Source organism: Pongo abelii, chromosome 5 (assembly GCF_028885655.2).
Source record: "Pongo abelii isolate AG06213 chromosome 5, NHGRI_mPonAbe1-v2.0_pri, whole genome shotgun sequence".
Taxonomy (NCBI): Eukaryota; Metazoa; Chordata; class Mammalia; order Primates; family Hominidae; genus Pongo; species Pongo abelii.
In genome coordinates, this window is record NC_071990.2 from 162038816 (window position 1) to 162060469 (window position 21654).

At 40.2% G+C, this 21654-nt stretch overlaps 1 long non-coding RNA gene across 1 annotated transcript; it reads left to right on the forward strand.

Moving 5' to 3' along the window:
- The first annotated feature begins 11307 nt into the window (after positions 1-11307).
- On the forward strand, positions 11308-20510 carry LOC129059802 (uncharacterized). The gene is made up of 3 exons (XR_008525891.2): positions 11308-11396; positions 15604-16071; positions 20219-20510. It is a non-coding gene; the product is annotated as an uncharacterized LOC129059802 (long non-coding RNA).
- The last annotated feature ends 1144 nt before the right edge of the window (positions 20511-21654 follow it).

The following is a 21654-nucleotide window of genomic DNA, read 5'->3' on the forward strand; positions in this document are numbered from 1 at the left end:
AAATGAGGGCTTAGGGTGGGCCCAGATCCAATCTGACTGGCGTCCTTCTGAGGAAATTTGGCCACACACGGAGACGAGGGATGCGCATGTGCAGAGAAGACCATGTGAGGACACAACCAGAAGACGAGAAGACGGCTTGGTCTTCCTGTGGATAGGCGTTCCGTTGTTTCCATTGTTTTGCTGCAATAACCATCCTTTGTGTGCTGTTATGTCCCGGAATATACTTTTATTTCTATGGGACAGATTTCCAGGAGTGGGATGGCAGGATCAAAAGTAAAGATTTTAATAATAACCGGCAATTCTGTGACCGTCTCTAAGAAATTGTTTGTTTCTTTCCATGGGGAAACTGAGGCCCTGAGAGGCATCTGATTTCCATAGTAGCCAGGGAGCTTCAGCAGATTTTGGCGGAGCTCAGGGAACCCAGGTACATAAATCCAAAGATGACAGACTCTTCTCCAGGAGCCACTTCCGCCAGCAAAGCTTCCCTCTAAATCTTGTAGTTCCCTGTCAGGGAGCAGAGTGCACCCCGCCCCCGCCCCAGCCTTCAGAAGTCCTGGGCTCTGCCCTTCTCCTCTGGCTCCACACTCAGCTAACTCCATGGTTGGCCTGGTGCTGGGCCCCAGGATGCGATCTGAAGGCACTCGTCACCTGCAGGGGACCATGACCAGCAAACCCAAGGTGGTTTTACAGCACGTGCCAAGGGGTTGGGGAGATCCAAACAGGCAACCTCCGAGACGGAGGAAAGCAGGGGCAGCCAGGGCTTCCCAGAAGTGTGACACAGCACGTCTTGGCTGTTCTGGAAGGGCAGGCAGGGGCCAGCCCAGCAAAGGAGTGGGCAGGGTGTGTCTGACAGAGGAAGTGGGTGGGAGGAGGTGTGGCCCGTGCAGGAAACAGAAAATCCACACCTTCCCATCCAGGTGCCAGATGGGGTTGGGGGACTTGGCTACCCTCCACAATCTCACTCTGCCAGGCCGCAGCTCCTCACCCATCCCCCAGTGCAGCAGGTTCTGGCCAGCCTGTTGCTTTACTCCTGCACTCTCCTTACCTTTCTCTCTAGGAAAATCCACGTGTTGGCCCCCACCATGTCTAGGATGCCTTGCCTGGATGCTGCCACTTATCCCTTGTCTCCCACAAGCAGCCCAGTGCCTGGCGCTTTGTAGGTGTTCACCGAGTCCCTGCGGCACTTACCTCTGGAAATCCACATCTGGCATTTGATGCTATGCTGTGAAGAGTTTTAGGCTCGTTAGGGCATTGTCTTTTGCACTCACCAAGCCCCTTGCCGTGCACCATCGGGGCTCAGCCAGGTGCTGAGAGACACAAACAGCATCCTTCGGGTCTCTGTGGACGTTGCAGCAACCTCATTTGCTGAGAATCGTTTACACTATGCTGAGGCTTTGTTGAGAATGTGGCTGCACAAGCAAAATCCTCCTTCCCCCAAAGTACAATAATTCAATTTCCAGCTTTCCCATCCAAAGAGCGGGGAGATATTGAATAATGTCATACCCACAGGAAGAGAAAAGGTTTTTTGTATGTTTTCTCTTCCCACCAGGGCACAAAACCATTAAATATTGGCAGGCTGAGCTATCCCTATCTGTTGTGAGCTTGTAAGGATTTCCCTTAGGTATTTGGCTCAGGGAGTTTTTAGGCAGATGTGGTGCACAGTTTAAACACACTTGGTAGAATCAGTACTGCTTTGTATAAGTGAGGAGTAAGGGATCATAAGAAAGCCCATTGCTGGGGTCTCCCAGGTTCCGGAGCTTCCCTGTGCTGCCTGGGCAGTGGCCAAGCTCCCAGCATCTCACCCATGTCGAGAACACAGTCTTCTGATCAGCCACCACCCTGCCTGTGATGGACATGGGCAGCTGAGACCCACTTATTCTGCTGAGACAGGATCACGTGGGCATTCTTGAGTCTTGCCTTTTAAAGACATACTAAAATTGTCATTAAAGCTGATTTCTAAAGGCCCTTTTCTTTCGTTAATATTTTGCAGTCTAAACAAAAGTTGCGCTTTATCTCAAATTGAAAGAACTTAAGAAATCTATGTTTGGTGGAAGTAATAACATATTAAAGAATAGGATGTTTATGCTAAGAAAATGTTCACTTGGGGCACTGTGCTTTGAGATAACTGTACAAGCCTGCTCTGGAATTATTAGAAATCTAGTCCTATTCTGTCCATAGGGCAGCCATTTGCAGCTGCAAAGTAACTTCAAAGGCCTCAGAAAGGGTCTACCTTAGAAAATAGCCAGCTTGAAAGGCCTCCATCTATTCTGGGCAGAGCCTATTTCTAGAAAACGATTGCCCCAGATAGCCGATCTCTAAGAGAGCCTTTTATCTAAGAGGTGTCATCTGGTTGGATTCTGAAATCATCTAGTAGGGTTTAAGGTGGTGCATTAATCAGAGGAGTTTTTTCCAGCAACCATGACAAGAGGGCAGTGTGGCCAATATCACCAATCCTGGCAGGAAGAGCCGGGTCTGGGAACTGGTCCCTGCTCTTCTCTGAACAAGATTTGCAAACTTGGGCAAGTCACTTAGCCTCAAAGGCCTCTTCTAGTTAATGATCTGACTTATTTAACTTTTTGGAGATAGTTACAGAGTATTAGGTAGAGGAAAGCATTACTGGTGAGAAAAAGAGAAACATATATCCAGTATAGTCCACACTTTCTGACATGGGTTGGTCCCATTTTTCCCGGATTAATGGTATCAGGATATAATCACTTAGATTACAGTGCCTGGAAGAGGGTGGAATAATTCAGGAAAAGTTTATGAAAAAGGCAAATCTTCACTTGAGTTTAGAGGGATGGAGGAGGAACCTGGCCTGGAAGGGGAAGAATGTTCTGGGAGGGAGAGGATTTGCTTATCTGGTGCCTTGAGGAAGCGGTGGCTGGAATGGAGAGTTGGTGCTAGAGTTTGGATAAAAAGACAAAGGTTGAGAAACTAGAGTCATAGGAAAAAAATGTGTTGATTTGCTGAACTACATAATGCATGGGCTTACTAGAAATAAGAGCTGTGGATTCAGATAAGAAATCTGCTGATCAGTTCCAGCTGGTTGATGTATTAGTCTGTTCTCATGCTGCTAATAAAGACATACCAGAGACTGGGTAATTTATGAAAAAAAAAAAAAGAGGTTTAATGGACTCACAGTTCCACTTGGCTGGGGGTGCCTCACAATCATGGTGAAAGGCAAAGGAGGAGCAAAGGCACGTCTTACATGGTGGCAGGCAAGAGTGTGTGCAGGGAAACAGCCCTTTATAAAACCATCAGATATGAGACTTATTCACTATCACTAGAACAGCATGGGAAAAACCCACCCCCATGATTTAATTACCTCCCACCAGGCCCCTCCCACAACATGTGGGGATTATGGGAGCTACAATTCAAGATGCAATTTGGGTGAGGACACAGCCAAACCATATCATTCTGCACCAGCCCCTCCCAAATCTCATATCTTCACATTTCAAAACTAATCATGCCTTCCCAACAGTCCCCCAAAGTCTTAACTCATTTCAGCATTAGCTCAAAAGTTCACAGTCCAAAGTCTCATCTGGGATGAGGCAAGTCCCTTCCACTCATGAGCCTATAAAATCAAAAGCAAGTTAGTTATTTCCTAGATACAATGGAGGTACAGGCATGGGGGTAAATACACCCATTCCAAATGGGAGAAACTGACCAAAAAGAAGGGGCTACAGGCCCCATGCAAGTCTGAAATCCAATGGGGGTCATTAAACCTTAAAGTTCCAAAATCATCTCCTTTGACTCCATGTCTCTCATCCAGGTCAAACTGATGTAAAAGGGTGTCTCCCACAGCCTTGGACAGCTCTGCCCTTGTGGCTTTGCAGGGTACTATCTCCCTCCCTGCTGCTTTCACAGCTGGCATTGAGTGTCTGTGGCTTTCCCAGGCACACAGTGCAAGCTGTTGGTGGATCTACCATTCTGGGGTCTGGAGGACAGTGACCCTCTTCTCATAGTTCCACTAGGCAGTGCCCTAGTGAGGACTCTGTGTGGAGGCTCCAACCTCACATTTCCTTTCTACACTTCCCTCGCAGAGGTTCTCCATGAGGGTTCCACCCCTGCAACACACCTCTGCCTGGACATCCAGGCATTTCCATACGTCTTCCAAAATTCAGGTGGAGGTTCCCAAACCTCAATTCTTGTCTTCCACACACCCACAGGACCAACACCATGTGGAAGCTGCCAAAGTTTGGGACTTGCACCCTCTGAAGCCATGGCCTGAGGTGTACCTTGGGCCCTTTTAGCCACCGCTGGAGTGGCTGGGAGGCAGGAGGCAGTGCACCAAGTCCCAAGGCTGCACATAGCAGGGGGGTTTTCCCTCTTAGGCCTTTATGCCTGTAATGGGAGTGGCTGCCGTGAAGGTCTCTGACATGCCCTGGAGACATTTTCCCCATTGTCTTGGTGATTAACATTTGGCTCCTCATTACTTATGCACATTTCTGCAGTTGGCTTGATTTTTTTTGTTGTTGTTGTTTTGTTTTAGATGGAGTTTTGCTCTTGTCACCCAGGCTGGAATGCAATGGCTGAGTGCAGCCTTCACCTCCCATGTTCAAGCATGGGATTATAGGCACCCATGACCATGCCTGGCTAATTTTTTGGTAGAGACGGTGTTTCACCATGTTGGCCAGGCACTTAAATTTCTACCCAGAAATTTAAGAAATTTCTGAAATTAATTAAATTAAGAAATTTAAGAAATTAATAAAAGAAAAATTAAGAGTTTTTCATTTCTACGGCACTGTCAGACTGCAAATTTTTCAAACTTTTATGCTCTGCTCCCTCTTGAATGCTTTGCTGCTTAGAAATTTCTTCTGACAGGTACCCTAAATCATCTCTCTCAAGTTCAAAGTTCCACAGATTTCTAGGGCAGGGGCAAAATGCCACCAGTCTCTTTGTATAGCAAGAGTGACCTTTCCTTCAGTTTCCAACAAGTTTTTCCTCTCCATCTGAGACCACCTCAGCCTGGGCTTTATTTTCCATGTCACTATGAGCATTTTGGTCGAAGGCATTCAACAAGTCTCTAGGAAGTTCCAAACTTTCCCACATCTTCCTGTTTTCTTCTGGGCCCTCTAAACTTCCAAACTCTGCCTTTTACCCAGTTTCAAAGTCGCTTCCAAATTTTCGGGTATCTTTACAGCATTGTCCCACTCCTGGTACCAATTTACTATATTAGCCTGTTCTCACACTTCTAATAAAGATATACCTAAGACTGTGTAATTTATAAAGAAAAAGAGGTTTAATGGACTCACATTTCCACGTGGCTGGGGAGGCCACACAATCATGGTGGAAGGCAAAGGAAGAGCAAAGGCACATCTTACATGGTGGCAGGCAAGAGAGGATGTGCAGGGGAACTGCCCTTTATAAAACCATCAGATCTCGTGAGACTTATCACTATCACGTGGACAGCACAGGAAAAACCTTTCCACATGATTCAATTACCTTTTTCAGGTCCCTCCCATGACACATAGGGATTTAGGGAGCTACAATTCAAGATGAGATTTAGGTGGAGACACAGCCAAATCATGTCAGTTGGACTTCATGGACCAGGAAAATAAATTTTAAAAATAGAATGATTGACCCAGGATTGCCAACAAGATACTCAAAAACAAAACAAAACAAAAAATCAAGCCAAAGCAGCAATGGCAAAAAAGTTATATGGCTGGGCATTGTGGCTTATGCCTGTAATCCCAGCACTCTGGGTGGCTGGGGCAGGGGTTTGCTTGAGGCTCAGAGTTCAAGACCAGCCTGGACAGTAAAGTGAGACACCCATCCAGAAAGAACAAATGAAAGAAAGGAAGGAAGGAAGGAAAGAAGGAAGGAAGGAAAAGAAAGAAAATTAGCCAGGCATGGTGGCATGTATGTTGTCCCAGCTACTTGGGAGGCTGAGGCAGGAATATCACCTGAGCCTGGGAGGTTGAGGCTGCAGTGAGCCAAGACTGCACTCCAGCCTGGACAACTGAGCAAGACCCTGTCTGAAAAAAAAAAAAAAACATGTGGATGTCGGAAACAGTGGGAATCATCTGCGAATTTAGAATAGAAGAAATTTAACCATATAAAAATGTAATGACATGGTTTTTACACTCCTCTCCCATTTTGACAGAAATGAGCAAATGCAGTCACAGACCAGCACCATGATCTAACTAACCCATTTTGCAGACAGGACGATGGAGCCCTTGGAGATAGAATCAAAATGTGTCTTGATGTTCATAGGCTCTTTAGTTTATAGTGCACTTTGGTGAGATCTCTGAAAATAAAAAGATGTGTCTTTTCTTTGCAAGGGGTCACTGAAGATAGGGAAGTGGTAACAAGAGATCTTTATTTTATACTTTCTTATTAGCTTTAGAACCTGAATTTATACTATAAGCTCTAGAGGCTTTAAAACTTGAATAGAATTAAAATTGTAGAATTATGAAACAATGAAGGCAAACGAATCTGGTCTGTCCCCTCATTTAACAGAAGAGCCAACTGAACCCCATGAAGATCATCATTTATCTTGGTTCCTGACACACAGAGCCGGACACTCTGTGTCTGGTTTTATGGCCATTCATAAAACCCAGAAGTCATGTGCTGACCACCAAGGTTGAAGACTGGCATCAAAGTGATTAAGATCAATAATTGTAGACTAAAGGTAGTGAAGCAAAGTACATCTGATTGGAATTTTTGATACAAATATTTGTAATAAGAACATGTTAAATAGAGGATAATTTAAAATTGGTTAACTCACACATTGATATCTGTGGAAGAATCTAAAGTAAACTTCCCAAATGCTTGTGTGCTGTGCTGACTTTCTAACTGGGCTCAGCTGAGGCTCTAGGAAGTCTGGACACTCCCAGGCTCGCCTGCCTGCTGTGTGTATTCCACTGGGGAGAGTGGGGGTGGGTGGGGTAACCAGGATGACTCCACCAGATGCCAGGCTGGGTCTGTGCCTGCACATGGGGCCAGCCAGACAACATAGGAGCCTGTTCAGCTTCTCCCAGAACAAAACGCAGGATTGTTCCAGGGCTGCTCAACAGATAGGCAATAGTTACACTGGAGGCTACTAAAGGAAATCCTGCCTTTAGATCAGGAATGCTGTAAAAAGATCAAACATGCCTCATGCCTGGGAAGTACCTTCTTAAACAGAACAGCACCAACTCTGTCTTATCATTTGTTCACCCACAGTGATCCAATAAAGTTGGTGGGGGTGTGGAAGCTATCCAGAAGATAGAGTAACTCATTTCTGGGCCACCAGGCCAGTATTTGCCAGGAGCTCAACTAATGCTTGGATGAAGAAAGAAAGGATGGAAGGAAGGCGGGGGAGGGAAGTGAGGGTGCAGGTGGCATCTCTCTTTTACAGAGGAGAAAACAGGCTCAGGGAAAAAGTGATTTGTCCAATGTAACACAAGGGATTGATGGCAGGAGTGTATATGGGGGTGGGGGGCTTTGGGCTCCTGGCCCAAGTCTCTTGCTTCCCAGGACCCCCCCAGGGCCTCTCAGCTCTTTGCTAACAGGTACATTTGAGTAACACTTTTTTAAAAAATCTTATTTTAATTGGCAAATACAAACTGTGTATAATTATCATGTACAACATGCTGTTTTAACATATGTACACATTGTGGAATGGCTAAATCAAGCTGATTAACATATGCTTTCCCTCACAAACATCAATTGTTTGTTTGTGATGAGAACACTTAAAATCTCCTTTCTTAGCAATTTTCAAGAATACGATACAATGTTATTAATTGTAGTCACCATGCTACATAATAGATCTATTGACCTTATTCTTCCTGCCTAACAGAAATTTGTGCCCTTTGACCAACATCTCCTCTCCCCTAGCCCCTGGTAACCACCACTGTACTCTCTGCTTCTGTGAATTTGACGTTTTCAGGTTCCACATATAAATGAGATCACATAGTATTTGTCTTTCTGTGTCTGGCTTATTTCACTTCACATGATGTCCCCCAAGTTCATCCATGTTATCTCAAATGACAGGATATTCTTCCTTTTTAAGGCTGGATAGTATTCAATTGTGTATATATACTACATTTTATTTATCCATTTATTTGTTGATGGACACAGGTTGACCCCATATCTTGGTTACTGTGAATAGTGGTACAATGAACATGGGAATGTAGGTATCTCTTCAACACACACATTTCATTTCCTTTGGATATATACCCAGTAGTGGAATTGCTGGATCATAAGTTATTTGTAATCCATACTGTTATCCATAATAGGTGTACAATTTACATTCCCACCAAATGTGGAAGGGTTCCCTTTTCTTTACATCCTTGCCAACACTTGTTATCTTTCACCTTTTTGATAATGGCCTCTTTTATGCAATCTTGTTTATCTATTTTTGCATTTTTTTTCCTGTACTTTTGGGTCATACCAAAAAAAATTATTGCCCAGACCAATGTCAAGAAGTTTTTCTCTTGTTTTCTTCTAGTAGTTTTACAGCTTCAGGTATTACATTTAGGTCCTTAATCTATTTTGATTTTATTTTTAATATGATGATGTTAGACAAGGATTTAATTTCATTCTTCTGCATGTGAATATCCAGTGTTCCCAATACCACTTATTGAAGAAACTGTATGTGCTTGGCACCATTGTAAAAAACCAACTGACTGGCTGGGCATGGTGGCTCACGCCTGTAATCCCAGCACTTTGGGAGGCCGAGGTGGGAGGATCAGGAAGATCAGGTCAGGAGATCGAGACCATCCTGGCTAATTCGGTAAAACCCTGTCTCTACTAAAAAATACAAAAAAAAAAAAAATTAGCCGGGTGTGGTGGTGGGCACCTGTAGTCCCAGCTACTCAGGAGGCTGAGGCAGGAGAATGGCATGAATCCAGGAGGCAGGGCTTGCAGTGAGCCAAGATTGCACCACTGCACTCCAGCCTGGGCGACAGAGCGAGACTCTGTCTCAAAAAAAAAACACACAACTGACTAACTTCATGGATTTATTTCTGTGCTTGCTATTCTGTTCCACTGGTCATTGTCTGTTTTTATGTCAGTGTAATACTGTCTTGACTATTATAGCTTTATAGTATATTTTGAAGTCAGGTAGTATATAATGTCTCTGGCTTTTTGCCCCTCAATATTACTTTGGCTATTTGGGGTCTATTGCTTTCCATATGGATTTTAGGATTTTTTTTCTATTTCTGTGAAAAATTTTACTGGAATTTTGATAGGAATTGCATCGAGTCAATAGACGGCTTTGGGTAGTATAAACATTTTAACTTTCAGGATAAAAATTCTTAACAAATTCCACATAAATGAATGTACCTCAGTGCAATAAAGGTGAAAAACCTTTATTTATTCATAAATTGATATTAATATTAATTATTCTAATCCATAAACATGAGATATCTTTCCATTTATTTGTGTCTTCTTCAACTTCTTTAATCAATGTTTTATAGTTTTCAGCATACAGACCTTTTACCTCCTTGGTTAAATTTAGTCCAATTATTTGGTAGCCATTTAAAATAGGATTGTTGTCTTGATTTATTTTTTGGTAGATTTTGGTGAGTGTATAGAAAGGATAATGATTTTTGTATGTTGTGGATAGAAAACATATCCACAACATATGTTTTGTGGATACAAAACATATCCACAATACATACTGATTTTTGTATGTTGTGGACACTGATTTTTGTATGTTTTGTATGTTGATTTTCTATTCTGCAACTTCTCTGAATTTGTTTATTGGTGAAGAACAGTTTTTTGGTGGTGTCTTTAGGGTTTTCTATATACAAGAGTATGTCATCTGCAAACAAGAACAATTTAACTTCTTCCTTTCCAATTTGGATGCCTTTTGTTTCTTTTACTTGCCTACTGACTCTGGGTAAAACTTCCATTCCATAAAACTTCTATTATGTTGAATAGAAGCTGCAAGGGTGGGCATCCTTGTCTTATTCCTGATGCTAGAAGAAAATGCTTCAATTTTTCATTGTGGAATATGTTAACTGTGGGTTTGTCATAATAAAGGTTTGTCACCTTTATTGTGTGAAGGTACATTTATTTATACCTAATTTTTAAAGAATTTTTATCCTGAAAGGATAATGAGTTTTATCAAATGCTGTTTTTTGCATCTATTGAGATGATCATATGATTTTTGTCCTTCATTCTGTTAATGCAGTGTATCACATTTATAGATTTGTGTATGTTGAACCATCCTTGCATTCCTGGGGGAAATCTCACTTGATCATGGTGAATGATCCCTTTAAAGTACTGTTGGATTCAGTTTCCTAGTATTTTGTTGATGATTTTTGCATCCATGTTCATCAGGGATATTGGACTCTAATTTTCTTTTCTTATAGTGTTCTTTTCTCTTTTTGGTATCAGGGTAATGCTAGCCTCATAAAATGAATTTGAAAGTATTCCCTTTTTTATTTTTTGGAAAAGTTTGAGGAGGATTGCTCTTATTAGTCCTTTAAATATTTGGTATGATTCAGTAGTGAAGCCATTAGGTCCTGGACTTTTCATTGATGGGAGACTTTTTATTACTGATTTTAATCTTGTACTCATTATTGCTCTGTTCAGATTTTTTATTTCTTCCTGATTTAGTCTTGTTAGGTTGTTTGCCTCTAGGAATTCATCCATTTCCTTAGTTATACAATTTGTTGGTATGTAATTGTTCAAAGCAGTCTTTATGATCATTTGTACTTCTTCAGTATCTATTATAGTGTTTTCTCTTTCATTTATGATTTTGTTTATTTGAGTCTTCCATTTTTCTTAGTTTAGATAAAGTTCGTCCATTTTAATTATCTTTTTAAAAATTATTTCTTAGTTTTGTTTCTCTTTTCTATCATTTTTCTAGTTTCTTCTTCTTCTATTTCTGCTGTGATCTTTATTATTTCCTGTTCTCTACTAACTTTTGGGTTACTTTGCTCTTCTTTTTCTAGTTTTTTGAGATATAATGTTAGCTTGTTTATTTGAGATATCTCTTCTTTTTTAAAATAAATATTTATTTTTATTTTTCACTTTTTTTGGTTTGTTTGTTTTTTGAGATGAGTCTCACTCTGTTACCCAGGCTGGAGTGCACTGGCTCACTACAACCTCTGCCTCTCAGGTTCAAGCAATTCTCCTGCCTCAGCCTCCGAAGTAGCTGGGATTACAGGTGCCTGCCACCATGCCTGGCTAATTTTTGTATTTTTAGTGGAGATGCAGTTTCACCAGGTTGGTCTTGAACTCCTCACCTCAGGTGATCTGTCTGCCTCAGCCTCCCAAGGAGCTGGGATTACAGGCATGAGCCACCACAGCTGGCTGTCTATGTTTCACTGTTTTGTGACAGAGTCTTGCTCTGTCACCCAGGCTGGAGAACAATGGTATGATCATGGCTCACTGCAGGCTTGACCTCCTGGGCTCAAGTGATCCTCCCACTCCAGCCTCCCAAGTAGCTGGGACTACGAGTAAGTCATCACAACTGGCTAATTTTTCTTTCTTTCTTTCTTTTTTTTTTTTTTTATTTATAGAGACAAGGTCTCACTCTGTCATCCATGCTGGTTTCAAATTCCTCCTGAGCTCAAGCAAGTCCTCCTGCCTTGACTTCACAAAGTGCTGGAATTGCAGACATGAGCCATTGATCTGGGCCCTCTTTCTTCTCTTTTGATGTGTTTATTGCTATAAACTTCCCTCTTAGAACCGTTTATGCTGCATACTATAAGTTACTGATATGGAATGTTCTGTATATGTCTATTAGTTAGATTTGGCTTAAACTGTAGTTTAAACCTGATGTTTCATTATTAATTCTCTGTCTGTATGATTTGTCCATTGCTGAAAGTGGAGCTCTTAAAGTCCTCTGTTCTTATTGTATTATGCTCTATCTTTCTTTTTATATCTATTAATATTTGCTTTGGTTGACATACGTAGGTACTCCAGCCTTGGGTACATATATTTTTACAATTGTTATCTTATCTCAAGAAATTAATCTCTTTATCATTGTACTATAATGATAATAATATATTCTTTGCCTTTTTTACAGTTTTTGACTTCAAGTTTATTTTATCTGTTACAATCCAAAATGGTTGGGACCATTTTAATGTTTTAAATTAAATTTTTTTTGATTTTGGAATATTTGCATTATATATTTACTGTTTTAGCATTCCTAATCTGAAAACCAAAATCCAAAATTCTCCAGTGAGCATTTCCTTTGAGCATGATATCAGCACTCAAAAAATTTTTAATTTTGGAGTATTTAAGACTTCAGATTTTTGGATTAGGGATATTCAATCTGTACAACTATCCCTACTCTCTTTGGTTTCCATTTAATGAAATATTTTTTCCATCCCTTTCCTTTCAGTCTAGGTATGTTGTTATAAGTGAGGTGAGTATCTCATAGGCAATATATAGTTGGATCTTATTTTTTAAACCATTCAGTCACTGTGTCTTTTTTTTTTTTTTTTTTGAGAAGGAGTCTCACTCTGTTGCCAGGCTGGAGTGCAGTGGCATAATCTCAGCTCACTACAACCTCTGCCTCCCAGGTTCAAGCTATTCTCCTGCCTCAGCCACCTGTGTAGCTGGGATTACAGGTGCACGCCACCATGCCCAGCTAATTTTTGTATTTTTAGTAGAGACGGGGTTTCACCATGTTGGTCAGGATGGTCTCGATCTCTTGACCTCATGATCCCCCTGCCTCGGCCTCCCAAAGGGCTGGGATTACAGGCATGAGCCATCATGCCCCGCCCACTGTGTCTTTTTATTGGAGAATTTAATCAATGTTCATTCAAGATAGTTATTGGTAAGTAAGGACTTACTATTGGCATTTTGTTAATTGTTTTCTGGTTGTTTGGTAGAACTTTTGTTTCTTTCTTCATCTCTAGCTGTCTTCCTCAGTGATTAAGTGGTTTTTCTCTAGTGTTATGCTTTGATTACTTTTTATCTTTTGTATATCTACTACAGGGTTTTGCTTCTGGTTACTAGGAAACTTACAACAAGTCTTAGTTATAACAGGCTATTTTATACTGTTAACTAATTTTGATTGCAAGAAAACTTTACACCTTCACTCTCCACCTCCCCACATTTAAAATTTTTGATGTCAAAATGTATATCTTTTTATAGTATATACCCCTTAACAAATTATTGTAGCTATTATTATTATTATTTACTTTTACGAATGAGTTTTATTTTTTCAGTTTTTTTTTTGTAACTAATTAGCATCTTTTTGCCCAGCTTGCAGACTCCATATAACCTTTCTTGTAAGACAGGTCTGGGGGTAATGAACTCCCTCAGCTTTTGTTTGTTCAGTAAAGTCGTAATATCTCATTCATTTCTGAAGAGCAGCTTTGGTGAATACAGTATTCTTGGTTTGCAGTTTTTTTTCTTCAGCACTTTGAATATATTATCTTACTCTCTCCTGACCTGTAAGTTTCCTGCTGAGAATTTGCTGATAGTTTTACTAGAACTCCCTTATAGGTGATTTGCTTATTCTCTCTTTCTGCTTTCAGAATTATCTCTTTGTCTTTGATTTTTGACAGTTTATGTCTTGATGTCATTGTGTTTGAACTGAATTGTACTGGAGACTTTTGACCATCCTGTACCTGGATATTTATATCTTTCCCTAGATTTGAAAAGTTTTCTGTTATTATTTCTTTAAACAAGCTTTCTACCACTAGGTTTCTCTCTCTTGAACTCCTATAACTCAAATATTAGCTCTTTTCATGTTCCTTCATAAGTTCAATAAGTTTTTCCTTTTTAAAGGATAAATTCCTCTTTATCCTTTTTTCTTTTTTCTCCTTTGACTGTATATTTTCAAATAACCTATCTTCAAGTTCAAAGATTCTTTCTTCTACTTGATCGATTCTGTATCTGATGTGTTCTGTTGAATTTTTCATTTCATTCATTGTATTCTTCAGTTTCAAAATTTCTGTTTGACTGTTTAAAACAACTTCAATCTCTCCATTACATTTATCATTTTGATCATTTATTATTTTCTGATTTCACTGAATTATCTGTATTTTCTTAAAGTTTGCTAACCTCCCTTAAAACAATTATTTTGAAATCATTGTCAGGCTGTTAATATATCTCTATTTCTTTGGGACCAGGTACTGAGAGATTATTGTGTTCTTTTACTGGTGTTATATCTCCTTGGTTTTTCATGTTTCTTGTTGCCTTACACTGATGTTTGCACATTTAAAACAGAGACTTATTTTAGCCTTGGCAGACTAAAAAAACTGTCCTACACCAATCAGCCTGCCCAGAGATTCTAGGCAGGCTCCCTGGTATAGTTGGTAAGAAACTTTACTGCTGGAATCTTCAGGCAGGCTGACGTGGTGCCTGGGCCCATGTGGTGGGTCTACATCCTGGATCCACTGGGGGGACAAGTTGACTGGGTCCATAGGATGGGCCTGGAGCCTGGGTCCGGAAGGGCAGTCCTGCAGAGAATGGCCTGAAGCCTGGGTCCACAAGAGCTGACTGGCACTGGAGTGGGCCTTAAGCTTTAGTCTGCAGGGGCTTTCTGTGCACTGAGGTGGTCCTGGGGCTTGGATACATTGGGGTGTGCCTGGTGTATTGGTCCATTGGGGCCAGCCTGGAGGGTGGGTGTATGGGTACTGGCCTGGAAGATAGGTTCATGAGGGCTAGCCTAGATCCTGGGGCTGTAGAGGCTGATTTGAAACTTAGGTCCACAAGGGATGAGGTCTGTGGGGGCTGGCCCAGCTCTGGGATCTACTGGCATAGGCCTATAAAAATCTTCATAGATCATGGAATCTTTGGCTGAGAAACACTTGCTTCTGAAAAGAACGAGGTTCTATGAGGCCTGTCTGAGTAGGAGTTCTGTTAAGCTGTGCACTTAACAGAGATGATAAAGGTAGTATAATACTGAGAGACAAGAGTTCCACTCAGCCAGAGAAGAGTGACCTCACTGAACATGCCAGGCTTTCAGCTAATGTCGCAGAAAGGCCACATCTTAGAAGTAAAGCTACTCTACTTAGAGTAAGGACTATTCCAGACTCAGCCTAACAGAGTTTAAAAATAGGCCTCAAAAGAATTAAGTTTATCTACCAGTAAATTATCTGTCAGCACAAAATTATGTGGTTTCCAGAGAAAACATCAAAATATGGACTCTTAACAATGTAGTATTCACAATACCCACCATTAGGTCATACATAGATGGACAGGTAATGAGCAGGAAAATGTGATCCATAATCAGGGCAAAAACCAATAGAAGGTAACCCTGAAATAATCTAAATGTGGTAATTAGAAGTAGGCAAGGACTTTAAAATCGTTATTATAATATATTCAAGAAATTAAAGGGGAAATGCTTACAGTACAAAAATAAGTATAGGATTTCAGCAGAGTAATGGAAACCATAAAAAAGAAGCAAACAGAAATTTTAGAACTAAGAATTAAAATATCCAAAATGAAAAATTAATTGGCTGGGCTTAATAGTAGATTACGTTTGACAAAATAAATTATCAGGGAACTTGCAGGTTAATATATGAACATTGTCAAGTCTGAAAAATAAAGAGAAAATAGATTGAAAACAGATTGACTTGTGGGACAAGATGAAGAAGTCTATACACATGTAACTGGAGTTCCAGAAAGAGAAAAAGGAGAATATAGGGCAGAAAATATTATTTTGAATATATGACTTAAACTTTCCCAAATTTAAACTTACAGAACCAAGTAACTCAGTAAACCCAAGAAAAATCAAGACAAAGAAATTCACACATTGGCATGTCATAGGCAAGCTGTTGAAAATTGAAGATAAAGCAAAAATATTTGAAATGGAAGAAAAAAACAACTAATAACAGTGAGAAACTGCATTAACTACAGGGAAGCAACAACATGAATAACGACTCACATCAGAATGATTCACATCAGAATTAATGGAGGGAGAATACTTTGAAAAAACATCTTTAAAGTTCAGGGGAATAAAAACAACCTTCGACCCAGAATTCTGTACCTAGCAAAAATTTCATTCAAAAATGATGATGAAATAAAGACTTTTTCAGGTGAATGAAAATAGAATCAGTTACCAGCAGATTCACATTATAAGGAATAGCAAAAAAAGTTATTCAAGCTGAAAAAAATAGACTCCAAATGTAATTGTAGAAGTACAGGAAAAAGCAAGGAGCATCAGAAATAGTAAGTATGTGGCACATATGAAGATTACACGGTTTTTTATTTCTCTTAATTTTTTGAGACATAACACTGTGTAACACTATATTGGGGATTTATAATGTATTTAGATATGATAAATATGACAAAATATAACTAAGGATGGTAATAAGTGGAACTATAATACTACAAAGTCCTTATAGTTTATGAGAAGTGGCACAACATTAACTCTAAGTAGACTGTGATAAGGATTTATATTGTAATCCCTACAGGAACAACTAGAAGAGTAATGAAAGACATGCAGCTGAAAATCCAGTGAAGGAACTGATGAACACTGAGTTGTGCCTTCTAGATCCCTCTGAGGAAAGACTTGTTGACCTAGCATCAGGGACTGTTGTTGGCTGATGTCTTCTACTGTCAGACCCTTCATTAATTATGTTAGCTTCAGAAAGGTGTCTTGCCAACTCCTTCCTTGGGCAGCCCACATTAAATGAGAGAACAATAAAAAAAATATAATGTCTGATCATTTTGGCCCAACTCAGGTCAACTCTGAAAAACCACTGTAGCTCCAGAGGTCTCTGTGGGTCTTCGGGTATTACTGTTGGGCCCCTGTTACAGCTCAACTTCTCTGTCTGCCCCATTCTCCTTCCTTTTCCTTTATCCCTCCTTCGGGCATTAATCTCAAGGATACTCTTGAACAAGCACTTATGCAAAATTCTTTCTCAGAGACTTTCCCAGAGAACTCAATCTGTAACAGAACTCGATCTGTAACAGTTAGTAGCAGGTATGTACTAAGAAAGCAGGTGAGAAAATGGAGTTTTGGAGCTTGCATACTCACTTATTCAGCTGGCAATGAGGACCCCATCACTGGTGGTAGGTGGAGTCAGTAGATGGAGGTAATAGATGGCAGACGGAGATAGCGTCTAGTGTAAGACTAAGAAGTGAAGTCTAATGGCTTCACTTCTCTAGTGGGAAACTGAGATGGTATAAAGAGGGAAGAGATGTGCTGAAATGTAGATGACATGATACATCAGGCATTTCAAAGAAAAGTATAACAAAGACTTGAGACTGATTAACAAGCAAGTGGAAACCTTGGTAGCATACAAAGACTTTTCCATCTGCAGCATGAGAAAAGACAGAGCTGAGGATAAGACCTCAGACTTAATTCAGAGTAGCCAAGCTCCACAGAATGCTAAATGCCCAATCAAGGCAGGTCTGTAATACCAAAGTCAGGGTGCTCAATGGGATGCATGGAGTGGGGACAAGCAGGTCAATGTTCTTCCAAATTTTTTTTTTTAATTTATTGTTTAACATAGATAAAATTCACCATTATAATAATGTCAAATTCTTCAATTTAGTAGTTTTTAGTGTATACAAAATGTGCAACCATATCATTATCTAATTCCAGAATATTTCCATCATACCCCAAAGAAACCATGTACCTCCCGATTCCCTCCTTCTTCCATGTTCTGGAAATTACCTATTTACTTTCTGTCTCTACAGATTTTTCTATTATGGATATCCTATAGAAATGAAGTCATACAAAATGTGGCATTTTGTGTCTGGCTTCTATCACTTAGCATAATGTTTTATAGGTTCATGCGTGTTGTTGCATGTGTGGGGCCACTAAAACTTGTACCTATGTTTTCTTCTAAGAATTTATAGTTTCAGCTCTAATATTTGGGTCTTTGGCCCACTTTGCATTGATTTTTGTATATGGTATAAAGCGGGGATCCACATTTATTCTTTTGCCTGTAGATGTTCAGCATCATTTGTTGAAAGGATTATTATTTCCATCTTCAAATGGTCTTGGAACCCTTGACAAAAATCAATTGACCATAGGTGTATAAACTTATTTCTGGGCTTTCAGTGCTAGTCCATTGTTCTACACATTTATCCATATGCCAGTATCACATTGTTTCAAATACTGTAAATTTGTAGTAAGTTTTGAAACTGGAAAGTGTGAGTCCTCCAATTTTGTTCTTTTTTAAACATTGTCTTGGCTATTTGGGGTCACTTGTTCATTTTAGAATCAACTTGTCCATTTCTGCAAAAAAAAGCCACTGGAATTTTGGCAAGGATTGCATGGAATCTGTTGATCGGTTTGGCATAGATTGCCATCTTGATAATAATTAAGTTTTCCAATCCATGAAATGATACATCTTTCCATTTATTCAGGTCTTTATTATTTTTCAATAATCTTTTGTAGTCTTCAGTGTACAACACTTGCACTTCCTTGGTCAAATTTATTCCCAAATATTCTTTTTGTTGCTATTATAAATTGAATTGTTTTATTAACTTTATCTTTGGATTGTTCATCGCTACTGTATAGAAATACTACTGATATTTGCATGCTGATCTTGTATCCTGCAACTTTTCTGAACTCATTTATTAGCTCTTACTGAGCTGTAACTTACTTTTGCCTATAAATGTTTGACAGATGCTCTCAGGTAGTGATTTTAGCACTGGGTGAGCTCAAGGTAGGTGACATGAAGGCAAACCTTTTAAGTTGGTGTTCCAGGGATCCCCCAAACAGGTCAAAACAGTTACAATTCTTGGCAAATGAAGTTTGTTCTGCTCTCTATTGCACTAGGGATATAGGATTGGATGATCAAGCCTATCACTGAGCTGGGGAATGGCAGATGGAATTGGGTAAATGAAAAAGCCATAGAGTTTGATTTTCTTGCTGCAATTCAACTTTTTACAAAAGCATCTCTTGGTTATTGGAAGCTTTTAGTTCACTTCTCAAGTTCTGAACAATTGATTTTGAAAGTTTTTGCCAGTTTTTTTTATTGCTTTTATGGTTGGGTGGACTTTTGGATTTTCTTGCTCCAGGATTTTCACATACTTCAAGCTATTGTTAAATCTTGAATGCACAAATTCCTCTAAATCCGAAGAGTCTATAGAGGTGGGTTACTTTTCCCTCATAAGTAAACAATGCAGAGGCCTCTACCCTATAAGACAACATGTGGCCCCTTGGGATCCCCCCACCTACCCATCTATCATTAGTCTTATAGCTAAGGGTGAGTTTGAACCCAACCTTAGCCAGGGTTGCACTGACCCTGATAGGAGAGGAAAGGGACTATATCCCAAATAAGCTGCAACACTTAGCATTGATAGGTAGGAGCTGGAAGAAGACTCGAATCATAGGACTGGATTCAGAGGGCACTGTTTTTTTTAACTTTTTAAATTGACACATTGTAATAGTACGTATTTATGGGGTAAAATTTGATGTTTTGATACATATCTATGTTGTATAAAGATCCAATCATGGTAGTTTGTATATCCATCACCTCATGCATTTATCATTTGCTTGTGGTGAGAACCTTCAAAAGCCTCTCTTTTAGCTACTTTGTAACATACAATATTTTACCATTAACCATAGTCACTCTGCTGTGCAATAGAACATCAGAATTTATTCCTCCTAAGTATAACCTTGTGCCTGTTGACCAACCCCTCTCCCATACGCTCCCTAGTCTCTGGTAACCACTGTTCTACTCTCTGCTTCTATAATATCAACTTTTTTTTCTTTCTGAGTGTGCTGTTTTGAAAAAGAGACCAAAACATGAGGTTGGAAACTGGAGAGTTTACTGATTTGAGATCGCTTTCCCAGTTACAAGATTTAACATGCTGGCAAGGGCCTCAGAATATAGTGTGAACTCACTACTGGGATGGCTCCTAGGAGCCTAGAAACAGCAATGGTCCATGCCAAGTGAGGTTGAAATTCCAGAATTACCATGGCTGCCAGTGGGAAAAAGGATTAAAAGGCTCAGAGAAGTGAGCCTGCGGGAGGGCATAGACTTTGTAAGACTGGGAAACCCACCAAATGCCTGTGTTTCATGGGAAAGCTTCAAGAAAACACTATTTCCAGGCCACAAGGAATGCATTGGTACATGCAGTTGCCACAGTAAATGGCAAGGTTGTAGGGACAGTCAGGGGACCTGATTACCTGAGAGTCAGACTCCTAATAGATTATGGCATGTTTAGGGGCAAAATAAATGAGCTGCCAACAATGTTACTACTCAATCTGTACAAAAAAAAAAACAAAAAGCAAAAAAAACCAAAACAAGGATAGATGATCAGGAGGTTGACAGCAATTGCCCTAGTATAGTGTCATGATTCCTTGAACAGTTACTGAATCAATGCCATTTTTATTTTATTTTATTTTTACCAGAAATGACATTCATCTTTTAAAAAGTATCTGGGCTCCAGGAGGAAGAATCCTGCAACATCACAGCAAGTTCACACAATAATAATTACCCCAGTCTTTCTGCAAAGGGATTTATGGCCAGTTACTTGGGTAATTGTACACTGTGGAAAGGAGAATACCGAACATGTCAAGGATTGTTGGACACTGGGTCGAAGTTGACATAGACATCCAGAAACTCAATACATTATCATGTACCCCATGTCAGAGATTGGGCATATTGGGGGTGCGTAATAAATTGAGATCTTCCAAGGTTAGGATCTCAGTGGGTGCAATGGCCATTTTCCTTCTCTATACATGGACACATTATATTTGGTAGTTGGCATAACCTCACATCAGGTCCTTGGCCTATTGGGTAGGAGCCCAAAGGAAAGCCCCTGAAATGGTTCCCCCCCACCTCTTGCCTCAGCAGAGATAGTATATAAAAATCAATATTGTATCCCCTGAGGAGGAGGATGGAAATTAATCCCCTCCTTAAAGATCTAAAAAGTGCAGTACAGTGGTTCTCATCATATCTTTATTTAATTCACCAGGCTGGGCTCTGCAAAACCCAGGTGAACCCTGGAGGATGACAGTAGACTACCACCAACTCAAGCAAGTAGTAGCAAGCCTTGCCCTCACCCTGCAGAATATGATATATTTAGAAGAGGTCAACACAGCCGTAGGGGCATGGCATGTGGCTATTGATTTGGCAAATACGTTTTTTCGCATCCTTTGCAGAAAAGAGGATGAGAAACCATTTGCACTCACATGAAATGGTTAACAGTGTAAATTTTAACTGAAATGGTTAACAGTGTAAATTTGCAGTGTGTCCCAGACCTGTTAGTTCTTTGTCCTACCCACCGTCTGTCACAATATAGTCCACAGAGATCTGGACTGTTTGAATGTCCTGGCCGTTGATTCATTTTATCAGTGGTATCATGAGAATGGGGCTGGATGACAAGAAATCCAAGAATTGGAAGTCTTGGTAAGTCACATGCATTCCAGAGAGTATGAGATAACCTCCATGAACATTCAGGGGCCCGCTATCTTAGTAAAATGTTTAGGGATTCAGTGGCCAAGGATATGTTGAAATATCCCATCCAAAGAATAGGGCAAAGTATTGCATCTTACGTCTCCCATGGTGAAAAAAGGGATCACAATGTTAATTCCTATAGTGGAAGGCATGAGAGACTTCCAGCTTGGAGTGGGGCCCAGAGCAGGAAAGTATATGATGTAAGCAGCCCTGCCACTTGGGCCATACAACCTGACAGATCCTATGATATGGGAGGTGTTAGTGGTGGGAAAAGGTGCCAGGTACAGTTTAAAACACATGCCTTGTGGGAGAATCATAATGAAGACTCCTAGGTTTCTGGGGCTGAGTCATGCCATCTGCAGTGGAGAACTCTATGCCTTTTGGAAAA